Here is an 18,261-nt window from a genome sequence, read left to right as displayed (position 1 = left end):
ATAAATTTTCAAATACTTTTACCTAAAGTTTGCTCAAATGTTTTCAAGCTTAAATACCCATAAAGTGTGTCAATATCTGCTTTCTATAATTGCTTTGTTTCAGGTGTAAGCATATATGGAAAATTAAAATTGGTTATAAAAAAAGGTTATTGACAAAGCCGCTAACATCGAAGTTCGATTGTAGAAAAACGAATTTATCACTTAATTGGCTCGTTGGTCTAGGGGTATGATTTCCGCTTAGGGTGCGGGAGGTCCCGGGTTCAAATCCCGGACGAGCCCAAGGTAATTCATTATTTTTTTTGTTGTTTTTTGTTCCTAACATCTCATTTTTTCCAAACTACAAAAAAATTGCCAATTCGGGTCTTCTTCACATTCTTCCCTCACTTTTTCGTTCTTTTTCTAAATATGAATCTCATTAAAATAGATTCACTTACAACAAAAACCTTTCTTGAATTGAGTCACTGTTGCTGATGTTGCAATGTAAATCCTATCTGGATTCCTTTGTTCATTTTATACATATATTCCTCTACTATTTCTATATTATTAACCCTTAAGACAGAATAGTATTATAAAATCCAGAGAATATTCACAAATCACTTTGTAATACCATCCAACTGTATCCCAGCACATTTCAAAATCATTACTCATTCTTGGACTGATTGCGGTGCGGTTTTTGTCCTTAATCCCTTTTTGTGTGTTCCTCCTCCTTCTTCTATTGCAAGTAAAACTCTATGCAACTAAAGATAAATACACTCTGATACTGACTTCATTTGTCATTTTTTAGACAAACCCAACAACAACAAACTAAATTCTTTAGCCCTCCTACTATTCTTCTAGATGTGTTTGTCTCTGGTTGGGTTTTGTTGTTTGCAAGTTGTAATCATAGTCCAAACACTATTCCATCATTTGCTACTTAATCTTGCAGCTGTCATAAAACCATTAGTCATCATAAGTCAAACAAATGTTGACATCCAATGGGTAAGGTACACTCCTAGTAGAAGTCTTTTGGTTGTATTTGGATTCTTCTATAGTCTTTTATAGAGTTCAAATGGCATTTTTGTCTTACTTGAACTATGTTTTTAATTTTATATACTTTTGAGTATAGGGTATCAGCAGGTCTTCTTTATATTAATAGGGAAACGCCTTCTTCTATAGCTGAATTACAGTGGGTTATAATGTCGAAAAACTGGAATAAACATTTCTTTCTTATTTTTAAAAGGGAACCCTGCTAAGACATTGCAGACTCTTTAAATTTAGAATTTCCTGAAGTTAAATACTCAAAAATCTCTGAAATCCCAAATTTCCAAAGACACAAAGATCAAAATCCTTGGACACTTCGCAGTCTTACACTTTCCCATATATTGCCAAAATCGCAAATCCCCCTTCACTTTAAATTAAACTGAAAATCCTGAAAGTCCAAAATCTACAATCTTAAAAATCAAAAGACCCCAAAAGCAGAAAAAACCCGGAAATTACGATTAGAACCTCCATGTATTAAATACCTAATGAAGAAATCTGAAAATTTAGAAAATGAGTACCTATAGAAAACCCAAAATTTTGAAACCATTACCCAATTTACCCAAAATCATAAAAAAACCTTACGGCGCAAATTCACACCCTAAATCCTCTCCAAAATAAAAAAAAACTAAAATCACAAATACTCTAAATTCTAAATTTCATAACCCAAAAAAAAAACCTAAGATCTAAAAATGGAAACTGTGAAATTCTAAAATCCTAAGATATGAGAAAGCACATAACTGAAATGAAAAATAAATTATTTCTATAATCCAAAATCATGGTATCCTAGGACCCCAAAGTATCAAATTTAGCTCAAATTTCTCAAAGACTTATCTTCCCAAAACCATAAATTTCAATTGAAAACCCTAGAATCCCAAAAAAACACGAAATCCTTATCCTAATTCAAAATTTTCGAAGTCAAAATTCCAAAACATTCAGCCTCTGAAACTTCGAAAAGATAATAATTACACGGTGTAACACTCAAAATAAACGCGGGCGGAGACCTATCAGGTTTTGTAGAGCTAGTCGCACTGAATACGAAACGGTATTTGAAAATCCCCTAACACCCCCAAAATCTGGAGTTACGGGCCAAAAATGGTTTTTTGGACCTTCACCCATTGAAAAAATTCTAGCTTCGACAAATTTTTACCCATTTTCGATTTTTTTACAGTTTCTGATAGAAGATAAATATACCTTTTTAACAATGTATAAAACATGTAACTCGGTTAAACCACTTAGAATTTATAAGGTGTCAACTCCATTTTTTTCGTCATTTGCCCAACTTCGGCATCAATTTAAAGTATATGTTTTTAAAACAACATGCTATTTAAAAAATATATTCTAAAACAATATTTATTTCTCAATCAATCGAGGTATTTTTTTTGAAAATCACTTAAAAATTGGCTTAGAAAAAAAAAATTTTTCGATTTCAATCCAGATACAGAAATTCGAACTTTTAGGCACGTAGTAGGCACGTAGTAGGATAACTTGGGCGCCAGGATTTGATAACGAGTTTTTGTAGAGGAGCTCAATGCAAACATTTTTTTTCTTTGGGAGGGGGTTCTATCTCCCCCCGTTTAGGTGGGAGGGGCAGTTTTCTAAAAAAAAAATATCAAAATAAAAAAAAATTATTAAAAAACAACGGCAACACTTACAGTAATAAATGATACCATTTCCGAAAGGAACAATTGAACATTTGATTCTAATTTTTAAATCAATATAATATAACCAATAGTTTTTGAAATAATCGATTTCAAAGTTAAAAATAGGCGAAAAAAAAAATTTTTAAAACTCATTTTATACTATTTTTGTCCAGACTGTGAATTTTAGTAAAAAAATTACTCACACAGAAAACTGCCTCAATTGATTCCTTATCGAACAGTGAAAACTATATGTTTCTATGTCTTCTAGTTTTTGAGAAAATTGAAAAATTATTTATCAGATTTTTCTTTTTTCAAAATATTTTTTGTTTTTATTTGTTTTTGTAACACCGTGTTATTGTTGTGGCTTAGGGTACTTTGGATTTTCTGCATTTTCTACGATTTGGTATTTTGTAATTTTGATTTTCAGAGTTTACCCAAAATTTGTTTTGAAACGGAAAAACTGTTTTCTTGAAAAATTAAATTTTTCACAATTTTTTTTTAAATTTTTAAATGTTTTGCCCCACTGTTTGCAAAATGTCAAGAAGTATTTCTGCTGTCATTATTTCACAATAATATAAATTGATTGATATGAGATGAAATAGATGTAACTTGATGAGGTAGTCTGAATTCCAAATTTCCACCACAAAATACAGAAATTGTTTAATCACCACATAAATTAACAAAGTTTGTCAGGGGCGAATTATGCATGAAGTGAAAATTGCAGTTCTTACTAGGCTCTTTGACAAATATTGAATAAAATCTCAAGGATCGAAAAAATTGTGACAAAAGTGAATATTACAGTTTTGACCGATGTATGTTCCACTATAACTTCTGAACCACATGTAATAATTCGACAATTGAGGTTTCGTTGAAGACATTTTTCTTGTTTGCTGGTTATAGGCTAACACCTTCGGGGTTAAGTTTTTGAATTAAGTTATTTTTTATTGAAATTAGATATGTAAAAATTTTGTAAAGTAAAAAATTTAGTTTCCGACAGAACAAAGAACCTTACATAGCCTATAACTTGCAGACAAACAAGACCCATCTAACGATACCTTCTTTGTCAAATTAGGATAAGTAGTCTAAAAGTTATGGTGAAACATACACACCCGCATACATAAGTAACCAGTTAAACTCTTATATAATTTTTTTAATTTTAAGTTTTCTTTAAAGAATTTAAGCCTAAGGCAGTCAAGTCCACCCGCAGTCATATTTTATGAAGTCTTTTCAACTTTATCAAGCTTGCAGTTGGTAATTTATTGACCGTTAGTTTTGTTAAACTTTGAAGTAAACTATCTCACAACGACGATTACAAACGAAAATGACAAGTTATTTTGGCTGCCCCAGTAAGACAAATGATTAATTGACTTTTGGATTAAATGTGGCGTAGCGTTGTTGGTCGCCATCAAATAAGGTTACTAAATAACCACCATCGTCATCACCTCAATCAATACCAACTTGAGTGTTAATAAATCGTTTTCTTTAAAAAAAAAAAATGACAAAATGAGCTAAAAAATGGCTCTCCTGGTTGGTCATTGGATTCATAAACTTTCTACTACGATTTGTAAATGCGCTTATAATATTGTAGGTTGTTTGGTATGACCGAACCGACCATTGAACATGGATTGGACATGTGTTGCACTAAATCACTTAAGTTTTCTGTCTGGTTCTTGGCGGCAGCGGTTAAACTTGTAAGGAAAATAAGTAGTTTTTTAGCGGCAGTTATTGAAAAATTAATATCACTGTGACAGCTGACATAGATAGTTTATTTTACAAATTGACATATTTGGTACACAAACATTTATGTGATTAAATGGTTTGAAGTCAACACGCATATTATTGGTAAGCGGATTTGAAATCAATCATTGGATATTCAAGTTGTTAATCAATGTTGACAGGTTTCAGTCGAAACTAATAAACATTTTTATAGCTAAAAAGTCAATAAGCAATTACAAGATTTGAACTTTTGGATTTTATTTTGAAATTTTGCAAAAATGCTTTATTTTTGTATATTAATCCAAATAGCTCTCAAGAGCACACAAAAAAAAAAACATAAAAAGCCTTAAAAAAATCTTTTAACTATCGAAACTTAGATTCCACAATCTCTTTGACCAGATATTTTCTAATTCGCAGCAATAATTCACAAAACGAAAGTCTCTAAGAGCCCTAAAATGTTCAAAATTATCAAATTAATCACATTTTTCTGAAAATTTGACGATGTGGAACGTAAATTGGTAAATTTCTCTTCAGACCTAATTTTAATTTCAGTCTATCCACAACAAAAATATCTTCTTCGAAAATGTAAATGATAACATTAAAATTATACGTTCCACTTCCTCTAATCAATAGGTTCCACAGCTTTTCGACATCATATATTTTAGTTTCTTATTAAGTTTTACATGAAACAGGATTTATATTGTTGAAAAACTATGTGGAACCTATTGATTAGAAGTTTAAACACGTAAATGTTTAATATTGTAATTTACCCTTTCAAAGGAATTATTTTTTGTCTGTGCTTCATAAATGATGCACACCTTACTAATCCATGAAATAAAAACAAATACGTTCCACAACATGTAATCAGCCATGTTCATGTCTTTTTTTTATTTCTGACTATTTGATCGGAATGTAGGAAAGCTAAATAAACATAAGAAAACTTAAAATATTCTAAATAAATACTTTGTATTTCTAATACACCTTGTGGAAGGTAAGGTTGTATATTACATGTAATCAAATTTTCAATAGTTGCTCAATTTTTTATTAAAATAAATGCAAGAAGATATACTTAAAGGGGGAAACATTTAAAATTACCACTCTATGTATTATCCCAATTCATAATAATTTATCAAACAAAATTTATAATCCAATCTTTTTCAAAAACTGTCCCATCATAAATTCTCCTTACACTCATGCATTAAATTACTTCAAAATTCACTCAAAATTCCATTCATTCCGATTTAATTATTTCCAAGGGTAACAAAATCCCTTCTCGCTAAGAAAGATCCAAGAGCTGTATAATTAAAAACCTCAAAAAAAAAAAACCATCATCTCTTTCTCTCTTCTTCGAAAAAATGTTGATTACATGCGGCATATAATTTCTCGCCTAAACGCATCATCAACATTGTTGTTGGGCCTGTAATTTTAATTTTTACCCCCATCTTGAATGCAATACTTTTTAGAGCTAGAAGAAAAAAGACAGGGAACACTAAATCACTTCTTCTTCGAAAATCCCATTAATCCCCATTTAAGTTATAGCTGTCCCCAGTTAATAGGTAGAAGAAATAAAGTGGCCTTTTTCGTCTCTAACAACCAAAGTACCCACAGTGATTCCCATTTTAGTTGTCCAATGATTTAATGTTAAGACATAGATAACAGTTGTAGAGCAGCAACAGCAGCCCTTTTCTTCAAAACCCTGGTAACCAAGCAACATAGAAATGCCCCCCGTCGAGCTATCATTGTCGAATTAACTAGAATCAGCGATTCCGTAATTACTCGAGATCATAACTTTTGACTTTTATTGTCGCACCAAAACATCAAGAACCCTCCCATAAAGCTATAAAAGCTGCGGCACACAACTAAATAGTACTGACGAAGACGTAGTAAAAAAACCCCTTCTTCTTCTTTTTGGTTTTCTGTGTGATGACAAGTGTTGGCCGGGTTTGGTTTTTGGGTTCTAAAAAAGCCACTTAAGCTGAATAATAAAATAAAAATTACATTAATAAAATAAACAAGCCAACAAACAAACATGGCACTGCCACAATGATAAAGGGGTTTTTCAGCAGTCCCGCTTTTTAACACACATTTCATCCATCCAGCAATGGAGGCAGCCCACAATCGAAACAGTTGTCATAAAACTTCAAAACTGTTTCATTGTTTCTTAAGAAATGCACAGAATTACTGTGTTACTCATTGGTATTGACTATGACGACGAGGATGTATGTTGTAGGGGCGTTGAAGTGGGATCAATTCAGCCTTCAGAGTGTACGACGACGAGAGTAACGACTACAACAACGAGTGTTTATAGTGACAGAGGGCTGGTGATAAAGAGGGTTGGAATCACAAACACAAATCCTGGCATTAAGCGTTGGTAATAAAAATTATTTTATGACTTTTATATGCCCTCTATACTCTTTTAGTCTGTGTTAGTATATGTGCAAGCTTATACATGAAATAAATTTTATAATGTATATTGTAATGGAAGGGTAATAAAACGCAACTTGCCGCAATAAACATGGCTACATTGCTCACATCCGCATTTATTATATTATTGAAACTTAGGGTGGGAGAGGGCAAAAAGGGTGTAGAGAAGACGACTCGACTAGAGGGATGACAGCCCAGGCCAGGGTAAAATTAATAGGCATGTTACACATGCTACTCTCACTCGGATTCGAATTCGAAAATTTATTCGAAAGGCAATTGCTAAAGAAAAACACAAAAGGGTTATTATGATATGGGTACTTTATGGGTCTCGCAATGTATCTACTTGTCGTTCGGTGTTCTCTAATAACGAGGAGGATTTATTTAATTCCTTTAAGTGCGGAAAAACGGGGAAATATTTTACCGCTTATAAGGACTTATGTCAATTGAGATATATTGAGCATTGTTAAATAGCATTTTTTGACAGAAATATTATTTTTTTTTGGCTACAAGAGAGAGATAGACTTTTTGTAGAATTTAAAATATAAATTTTAATCTGACATATTTTTAAGGGAACAGGCTACAAAGTTAAACGTTTCAATTGGATAGATTTTCATGCTTTTATAATAAAAAAATTGTAACAAGTTCGTTTAAGGGTTCTTTTTGGTTATACCAGCCAGATGGTACTGCAAGGAGGAAAGTTATAGCTTGTTTTGTAAACATACAACCAATTCCACTTATGACTTGTCAGATCAGAGATGATTATGAAAATTGACACAAATCCCATGGATTCATGATGAAATGTAAAGTGGATTGTTTCTTGTGGAAAATTCTTCTTTATAATCCACACTTTCATTTCGCTTTAAATTTGAATTCTGAACTTTTCCCCCTCTGAACTTTTCCCCCTCTGATCACATGCTCAGAATTTGATATTAAAGCTTATTACATGTTGTGGAACCTATTCGTTTGGATATTCACGAGAGGTGAGTGAGTATGTTATCAAAGCAATCGCACTTAACGACGTTAGAATGTCTTAATTTTCCCGATGTTTCTTTGTCTTCTTTGCCATTCCACATATTCAGAACTTGGGTATGTCGATCTTTAGATTTTGTGGAATGTGTTTTACTTTTATCTCCCCCAAACATGAAAGAAAGACTTATAATGAGAGAAAAACCTTCTTCAAATACCTAGAACAAAAATTAGTTCCGAAACTCAGAAACTAAACATGTGTAAATGTGGATCCTTTCTTTTTGTGGAACGTATTTATTTTTTATTTCACGAAAGGTTAATATAAGACTAATAATGAAAGAGTTACTCTTGTAAAAAATGAGTTTAGTACAGAAATTGTGTGATTAAGAATAAACATTAAATAAATTAAGAAACAAATTTCAGCTTTACAATCCACATTTTGTAATTTTGTGAATTTAATTTTTTTTTTCACAGAGTATGATTTTGTAGTTTTCTGTGGGCCATATATTTTGCTGTCTTATACTGCGAAATAATATCGAAAGAAATGAAGAGATTATGAAAGCTATTGATTTTTATCATTTCATTATCCTACTAGTGCTCAACTCTTGTAAAAATGTAAGCAAAAGCATTCATAATCATGTTGCAAACCTTAAATATTTTGTCCAAAATTTGAAAATTTTCCTTTTAGATCGTAAGTTGTATGTTCAGAATTTCGTTTAATGAACCGTAGTATAATTTGTGTAAAAATGAAGCTATTGATAATTGTACACCTTTACGTTCCACAACATGTAATTTGAAGTTATATTACTTATTACACTAGGCTTAACTTTGTTTTAGCAAATTTGGATGTTTCTTTTTTTTTTTTTGGAAGGACAATTGTGGAACCTATTGGATATTGAAAATTTACCAGCTCATAACATAAACATTTTCAAAATAAATGTGAAGTATTGACATTGTTTATCTCTAGAACCAGGAAATATTGTGTACAAAAATACGTTCCACAATATAGATATATTAATATCTCCCCCTGTTTTGTTGCTGTTTGGTTTTATATTTGTATAATAATAGTTTGTGGAACGTAAAATTATTAACTTGACAGGTTTTTTTCAGTCACGTCTGGGTACTTCAGTACTTTTGTGACTATTTTCTCAAAATTAAAGACTATGTTGAGGAAATTACCATTCTACTATTTGTGTCAAGGCATGTAGGTATAAATGTCTTACCTTCCCTAACAATCACCCTATCTGCTGTCATATAATAAAGAAACAATTAAATTTACTACACAAATACACACTCATACAAAGTTTATTGTGTCTCTAATTAATTTTGTCCTATAAAAGCGATTTAAATTAATAAAGTCAGTCTCACACTCTGGGCCGAACAATAAAACGCATCACCACACCAACGACCGCCACCGTTGGAAACCATTATAATGGTGCGCGGAGTAGTAGTAGCAGCAGCAGCGTGGCTTGGTCTGGTCTAGCTACAGAGAAACACAATAAAACCCGATGATCAACTCAATTGTATTCCATGTGGAAATGGTATAACCCATAAGAGAGGAGCACCCTGTATCCATATGATGATGGTTCATGGTACAATGCAGGCATTTCTCTACGAAGCTGCACTACCGACCAAACGACCGACCGACTACCGTCAACGTCCGCAACCGAGGCGAGGCCCCTTACTGCTTGCTAGGGGCCGTAAATCATTTCGAATTATTGCCCAAAAGGAGAACACATTGCACACAAGGGGATCGGTTCGGATCGGGGTACGACAGCAGTAAAGTATAATATGTGCGCCTGTATTTGTGTGGACGACGACAACGTGCAGTATACTGCACTGGAATTAAAAGTAAATTACAATTTCAGATCGGCTCTTTGATTTATGTGTTAATTAAATCATTTTATGGTCGCACTTAAAGCGATATGTTGCCTGTGTGTAGAACAGAGGGTATGAGTTGCTTGCTTGCTATTGCTAGCTATTGCTGTTGGCGAGAGAGTGGTTTTATATTGCAGCTATATAGCTGGAACTTTTAGAGTGCGATTGTATATACTATGAAGAAGGAAAATGCAGTTTATGTCCGTCCGCATGTGAGTTTGAGAATATGTGAGTTTGTGCATTTCCTAGATGGGAATAGATAAACCATGCATTTGTGCGTTTTGCTTGATACATTACACTTGGTTGTAGTTTAACAATAATTATTATCCCTGTGGGGAGCTATAGCACTCTATACGATAAAGTACAACTATCCAGGGCCAGTACAGTGCAGCAAATATGTGTATGAGGTTACCATATTTAAGAAGGCAAATTAAGGCAAAGGAATTTTTTATATTGTTTTACATTGTTGACGTTCAAGGTGAAAATACGTTCCACAAATATCCACACAATTTATTTCGATTTGAAACATGAGACCATGAATTAAAGTTATAAAAAAATTGAATTTTGTAACTTACAAATTTTTTCAAAATTTTAAGTGTGGAACGTAATTTTGTAAAACCCACAGTGAAGTATTTCTGGAAATATTGTAGATTTACTAGTTAATTTATGCTCTGTACTATAAATCACATGTAAAGTGAAAATTGAATACGTTCCACATTCTTCTTCGTTCCATATTTTCAACTTTATGAAATGGTATCATATAAGCTATGTAGAAAAGAGTTCAACAAGCATTTGAAACTCATAAATTCGTCGTTTTATTGAATAAAATTAAGAAGTGGAACCTATTTTCGAAAAAAAAACATTTGATGCGTTTCTAGTATATCCATTTAATTTTATCAATTTTTTTGAAGCAGAAGATTACAAATTATTATTGGTTCATGCAAATTTTGCTTATTATATTGTATTCCTCATAAAAATATAAAATGAGAGATGTACATTTTTAGGTTCCACACAAACGATTTTCGGTAATTTTTTTTTTATTATTTTCATTCTAAAAATATACACTGTGCCATATTATTTAGTTATTGTATTTGTCTATTACCTTCTCTATGGGAAAGCATTTATCCAACTGCGGATTGAATACGTTCCACATTCATTATATTTTCATAATGCTCAGTTTTTTTTTTTTTCAATGTAAAATTAGGTAAAGTAGTTTTGTTTGCAAATAAAAGTAAAACATTTGTTGTTTTATACACACACAACATAGTTGTGGAACGTAAATTTAAAAATATTTAACCTCAGAACATTACGTTTTTCCTTTTGTCAAAACTAGGAAAAAGGGAAAATCTAAAGTAGGTTGAACAAATTTGTAGTTTATTGATATTTCATGAAAACAATGTGGAAAGCTAAATTCTGATACCGAATTTCTGTGGAATATTAAAAATAAATACAATCCTAAAATCCTTTTCGAATTTGCAAATAATATCCACAGAGCATATCGCCCACTTTTTTTTATCGGATATGTTTAGTGCGGTCACCTTGGTCAGCAGAGCAACTTTGTATTTAATCACAAGAAACTCATTGAATTATGTTTCCATTACTTTTACTTTATGCACATTCATAAAGTTTGGTATTTTAACCTGCAAAGAATTATTGAATGAATTAGAATTTTCTTTAATAAGTCATTTTAAAGTTTTTTTTTTATAGTTAAATAAAAGTTATAACTTCTCCCGTCCACTTTTTTTTGATTTTCTTAAACACGTTCCACATCGTATTAGTGTTTTTTTGAAGCGGCTATTTAAAGCGAAGTAGATAGAAAAGTGAATCTAAATTTATAGTGATTAGGTTCCACAATCTTCCACATACCTTATTTTTAATATAATAAGGGAATAGATAGACACATTTTGTCGAAATTATAAATAAGTACGTTCCACAAAAAAACAAAACAACCTGTGTCCAAATATGAACCTCCTAGATGACAACAATTTTTGACCAATTTATATAGAACCAGTTATTAATTACATTTACCTTTTTTTAACGTATATTCCATAATTTATATTGAATAAAAAAAAAAAATTATGTTGGTTGGTTGATATTAATAAATATTTTTTGACATTTGCCATTAATAAAATTTATCTTATCATATTCAAAGAACAAGTCATTAATAATTTCTTTTACTTTGTTTATAAATTTTAACCTGTCTTGCTTATTAGTAGCACTGAAACTCATGTCTCCCATTTACCATCCCCAACAAAAAAAAAAAAAAAACACAATATTAATGACCAAATTAATAAAAACGTACGCATAAATAACATCAACGGATGCTTATCGGCACCTTTTTTTTTAACCAAAAAAAATAAAAAAAATATTATTGGCCATCTATAAGGTGGCTTCTATTATAACCACGAAAACAGACAGATATAACAGACAGAAAGACCCGACATTTCTCTGTTCTCAGCACATTAATTTCAATTTTTGTGGGGAAAGATATTTCAATTTTCACTTCGATAATATCTCACCGATTTTTTTTTTTTTAATATGAAAACGAAAAAAGATAAGAATTTACGACCAAACCATCTGTGGGTTGTCATCATCATATTGCCGGGCAAAAGGCGACATTGTGAACATGACAATTTTTCACTCGCAGATAATCAACAAGAAGAAAAAAATTACAATCAACCAGAGGAAGCCAGGAGAAAAAATAAACAAGTCGAAGTAGAAGTAGCAGAAGAAGAAGTTTTCTTGGACCTCAAAGATCTTGTCGTTCTGGCTCTTGATATGTCTCTGAGTCTTTTTTGAAATAAGATATCACAATAGTACGGGGTAGATAAATCATTTCGCCTGTTTGGGATGCATTCGTTTGGTATGGTGGCGATAGCGGTAAGAGAATGCTGAAATGTTCTCTAATTACCCCCGGAAAAGGGCTTGTCACATGCAGGGACCCCCACTGTACACACTCGCAGCGATCCTCTCGCAACGACAACCATAATTAATGATCTTCAATTCACCCCAGCTATAGAATTCTCATGAAATTGTACAGGGCCGCATTTGGTCACACGAAGGCCCTTTTTCAAAATTTGATTCCCTAAGGGGCGCATGTTTTGTTTTGAGATTTAAGATAAAGATCTTTCTTGAAAAGTTTCAAAAGGCTTAATGGGCTATGGGTTGGCCTTTCAGAGTGAAATTTCAAGGCCAAAAATGTTTACAAAACTATGATGAAGACTTGAAATCAAGCTTTGAGAAGAAAAATTTTCTAAGGCCTCTCGAAATATGAGCACTTGAACCATTCAAGCCATTACTAAATAAAATAAAACACTAAAACTACGGCGCCCTTCATAAAAATGGGCCTTTTTTCATTTTATGACAAATCCACCCCTGTTAAAAAAATACATGCTTTGCAAAGGCAGGGTGATCTTACGATTTAGTTTTAGATTAATGTCAGAGTTTATAATTAGACATGTTTTCTTGCAACGCATGGTCAGGCCCGGCAGGGCCCAGACACGGACACGGACACATCTGATTAATATACCGGCGCACAACATCGTTCGCTCAACCTCTTCATAATCGCTGATTGAGAGATCGATTCTCAACAGATCGATAAACTCATTAATTAGGAAAGATATAAAAACAGAGAGAGAGAGAAGAAACCTGGATTGGGAATTTGAGAAGGTAGATATATACAACTTGGAGTGTGGGCTCTACTCCGCACAGTCCGCAGCACTCTCACCACCTACCTTAACGAATGCATTTGGGAACGAAATATAGTTGTTGTTTATGCCATCTGACATGGCCAACTGTCGGCTAATTTATTCCCAGTCCGATGATTTATAAGTGGAAACGATTTTAAAATTCTTGTTATAGCTGGCATACGATTTTGAAAAAAAAACCGGAGATATTCATCTCTCTTTCGCTCTCTCAATTTGTGGAACCTCAATGCGATGTATAATATATATAAAATATCAAACGCCCATTAACAGCACCCATTGTGACAATGATAAATGTCCAACCAGGGACCATTTAGTATAGCTCTCTCTCTCTCTCTATACACAGAGCTCAGCCATCCAGAAAAAGGGGTTAAGAGGGCAAACAAGGGGATTTTAGATTTATTCGACAAGCACATTGTGTGTGGATATAAATCATCGAAAATATTTAGTGTCATGGTATATGCATATTTACAACGGGATTTTGCATATTTATGTAATATGAAGTCTATTTTCGAGATACAGTTGGCTGATAATGCTGGGAATTTATGAATATACAGAGGTTTTATGTTTTTTGGGTTTGATTGTCATGATGATGAGGATGATGATGATGATGATGATGATGCAGTGCGATAGTGTGCCATATAGCCAGCCAGCAATCTGGTTGTGTGGTTTGAGGTTAAACTATATCAAATGGATATATCTGGCAAAAAGCTTTGAAACTGAAAACAGAGGTAAAAAGTAACAACTACTGCTGTCTAATGTATATGAAGAGTTATTGGCAATTCGTTGTATTGAAATTTTCGGATGCAAAAGATGGATGTTGATATTTGAAATAGCAACAGGAGTGGACTGCTGTTATGAACTTTTAATCTAATTTGATCGAATTTTTTTTCCAACTTTTAGATTTTTTTCACTATAAACGATGTGGTGAATGCTTAACTTTTTTATTTAAAAAAAATCAATTCACTTGGGCTAAGTGATTTACACATTTCAGCTATACTTCTGGTGTATTTAATCATAATCTAGTTAAATTAACCAGAGATTAGTTAAATATACCAGAAATAAGGTTAAATATACCAGATGTAAAGTTATAAAGGATGTGGTAAATGCTTAACTATTTTATTAAAAAAATCAATTCACTTAGGCTAAGTGATTTACACATTTCTGCTATACTTCTGGTGTATTTAATCATAATCTAGTTAAATTAACCAGATATTAGTTAAATTTACCAGAAATAAGGTTAAATATACCAGATGTAAAGTTATTCCTGCTTTATTTTCTTTCTTTATTTACACCGCCCCGCCCATCAGGACAATCTTAGTCTGGATAAATGATTGAAAACTGTTGAAATATAAAACTGTTGAAATAATATAGACAAATGTCAGAAATGGCTTGTTTGTGAATTCCATGAGTAAGAATTCAAAAAATAAAAATAACTGAAAAATCTATTAAAGGAAGCCTGAAAAAAATAAGCAATTACTTGCAAATTTATACTAAATGAAACCTTAAAGGTTGATCAACACGTTCAACATACGATCAAAATCGACATAATGAATAGTTCAACCTTACCAAACTGGTTCAATTGATATGTAGGTTGATATATGTCCTATATGCATCAGTTAGAATAATTTGGAAATGTTTAACTGTTCAGTATGTCGATTTGGAACGTATGTTGAACGTGTTGATCAACAACAGTGTGTGTATCCAGCTTAAGAGTTTTTGAGATAGTCATTATCGGTACAAATTATATATTTTACTTTGATAATAGAGGAAATTTTTTTTGCCCATACATTTTTTTCACACCCTTTAAACCATTGTATTCTTATAGACATTTAAAATTCTTGTTTCCAATCTCAAAAGTAACATAATTCCTGAATTGCAATGGGGTCGTACTATTATTACTAAGTTTTTTCAATTTATCCGCATTTTCTCTACACCTAAAAAAACACCCTTTCATAAGAAAAAAAAAAAAAAAAAAAAAATAAAGACTCATTTTATTAGTAATTCCCATGGCAAAGACAACATTTTTAATAAATATCGTAATTTCATCTTAAATTTTTTTTAAAGACTGCTTAGATTCCTGGTTACTGTACCCAATTTTATTTGGGGTACCGTTTTTGTCCTGTATTTTTGGTACTTATTCTGAATTTGATCATTAAAAAAAAAAACACCCTTTCACTCGACACTCGAGATAATTTTGTATACCTACTCTTTAGATTTTTGGTTCTCATAAGAAAAGACAAAAACCTTTCATCTAGTTTTAAAAATTAACAAAATTTATGTTAGTTTTTTCACACATATCTAAATCCCTAAAAAAAACACCCTTTCACCAAAAATTTTTTTTATAGACTCCTTATCGAAAAAATATAACTTTTTTTTATTCCATCACTTTTTTTTATATGACAACCTACAATAAATTTTATACCATCTGAAAGCTTATTGTTTCAGCTCAAAATATTTATATCGACCATGTCTATACTACATCTACAAAAAGAGCTAGAATTTTTTTTAACCCAATTAGTTTTCATAAAAAAAAAGCAAAACAATCAATCTCTTTTCTCTTCTAACGCCATTAAATCCATTTTTCAAAATGACAACCTATAGTAAATTTTATATCAATTTTATTTCACCTTTTATATGACGCTTCAATCATATTTCTACCATGCCTACAAAAAAAGTAAACATTTTTTAAAGCCAACCATGTAGAAATTTCGAACTGAGAGTACGGTACTTCCTACACTTGTGGCTGCACGGGTCGTTTGAACGCGACACTACTCGAAGTGTCTTGCACTCCAAATTTTTTGATGCAGAAATGTTCCTTGGGGTCTAAATAGTAAGAAAAAAGCTTTTTTAACATCTTCTATCGAGCTATTCGTTTTTTGCGAGCTTAATTAGTTATGAAAAAAACGTACTTTTACGTACTTTCACTCACGTTTTTGTTAATAACTCTGTTAATAACGATGGTAGAAACTCAAATAATGGCTATATTTTTAGAAGAAATTTGACTCTTTTTAACTGCGTTTCAATCAAATTAGTGTCATGTTAAGATCTTCAGATATTCGAATCTAAGTCCGTTCATTTTTTCTGCCCTATTCGATTTCACTAGATTTATAGAAGTCAAAGTATACTTTTCTAATGGTTTTTCGTATGCTGAACTCGAATCCGAAGTCAAAAAAATTCCATCACATCAAGTTTTTGAGATATTACCGTTAGAAAATCAAAAATACCATTTTTTAACAGTTTTTGAGGTTATGTCCTTTTGCGTGATAATTTTTTTATAATTACATTTGTAGCGGTTTCTTAAAGAACTAAATTTCTTCTTTTAAAATCCGTTTAAATCTTTTTAATATCTCTTTTCCTCTCTAAAAAATCCTAAGTTGAATTCAACATGTTTGGTGCATATTCTCTATGCAAAGAATCTTATGTTCGTTTGGCGTTTTCATGGCAAATCTCAAAAAATTCTTCGCTTTCAAATTTTGACATAATATTCGATCTGCATTCCTTTAAGTTTTTTGTTAAGTTTATAGGTAAGAAATCGGGAATAACTTTTCTTAGAGCAATCGTATTGGCTTTATTTTAATGTCATTAGATTCAGCATAAAAAAATAACCTCAAAACATGTGTCAAATGATTATATTCCACAAACAATTTTTCACTGTTTTTTTGTGATCTTCACTCCTCCAATCTTTTCCACAAAAAAGAAAACACCATTCAACCCCTTTCTTCAAAAGCAAACTTTTTCCCAAGTTTCACGAGGGTACCTACCAATTTTTTTTAAATTTTAAATAATCTGTGTCCTTTTTTTTGAAACTCATTTTTAAAAAAAACTAACAATTACCTCCCAGCCAGCCCTGTACGAATATATTATAATTTTATTCGACAATTTATGTTGACTTTGTTTCCCTATCGATAAATATTCACTAAATTCATCGACATCTATCGAATAAGATAACACAGTACCAACATACTCCAAAAAACCATTGTCCATATACATAAAAGGTAAAAAAAGGGGTACACCTTCATTTCATATACCTATTCCAAACATGACAAGTGGTGATTTATTCAAAAAAGGGCTATACACAAAACGGAGATTATAAAATCCACTATGCAAAATAATTTCATTTATGTTTTCTGTTCCGGCGCGCGTGTGTATATTTTCCCATCATAACCATTTTATACTCTCTCGAAAATCTATTCAAAATTCAGAAATTCCGAAAAAACATACAGACACAATATTGAAATGAGGTTTAAAATATGACTATGACCAAAATTTACAATACCTACAGACAGTTGTCAAAAAATTCAACCTAATCGTAGTACACAAAATTTCTGACACATTTTTGGTACAATATAGACACAAAAACATTATCCGCTGTCCAGAGAGAGAAGGTAAAAGTACCATTATTATTTGCTTCCATTTCCGGTGTCGTGACATAACCATTGTTCCTGAAATGATAACAATTTTAACAGTTGCTGCCCTTATTTATTTGACTGTCAGTTTTTTTGTAAATTTATTGGTAGGCAGATTTCTAAATGAAAACCCATTTGCATTGAGTGTGTTTTCTGGGCTGAATTGAAGTTGTGTGGAGAGGAAACTACACTTAACAGAGTTTATTTAAATTTTCAAAATATTGGGAGTGTTTACTTTTTGAAAATGGGATTTTTTGTTTATTCTTTTTCGGAGTGCAGTTGCTTGGTTTTATATTTGTTGAATGTTTCAATAAGTGGTTGAATGAGTGTGATGGTGAGGGCGACTTAACAGCGACCTGGGTGGGTTGTAAAAAAAAAAAGATGAAATAAAACCAACAACGTCTTGAATATCATTGGGATAAGCCTAAAAGGTGCCAGTTTTATAGCCTCTTTGTGGATGATTGCATGGAAGTAGTAGTAGATTATACATCAATCTTTGTCGGA

The 18,261-nt window shown here is 31.8% G+C and overlaps 1 non-coding gene across 1 annotated transcript; it reads left to right on the top strand.

Moving 5' to 3' along the window:
* Positions 1-207: 207 nt before the first annotated feature.
* Positions 208-279, top strand: Trnap-agg (transfer RNA proline (anticodon AGG)). The gene has a single exon. It is a non-coding gene; the product is annotated as a tRNA-Pro (tRNA).
* Positions 280-18,261: the final 17,982 nt, after the last annotated feature.

The sequence above is a fragment of the Episyrphus balteatus genome, chromosome 4 (genome assembly GCF_945859705.1).
Source record: "Episyrphus balteatus chromosome 4, idEpiBalt1.1, whole genome shotgun sequence".
Classification (NCBI taxonomy): Eukaryota; Metazoa; Arthropoda; class Insecta; order Diptera; family Syrphidae; genus Episyrphus; species Episyrphus balteatus.
The sequence above is the reverse complement of the archived record's forward strand: the minus strand, read 5'-3'. Positions and strand labels throughout refer to the sequence as shown.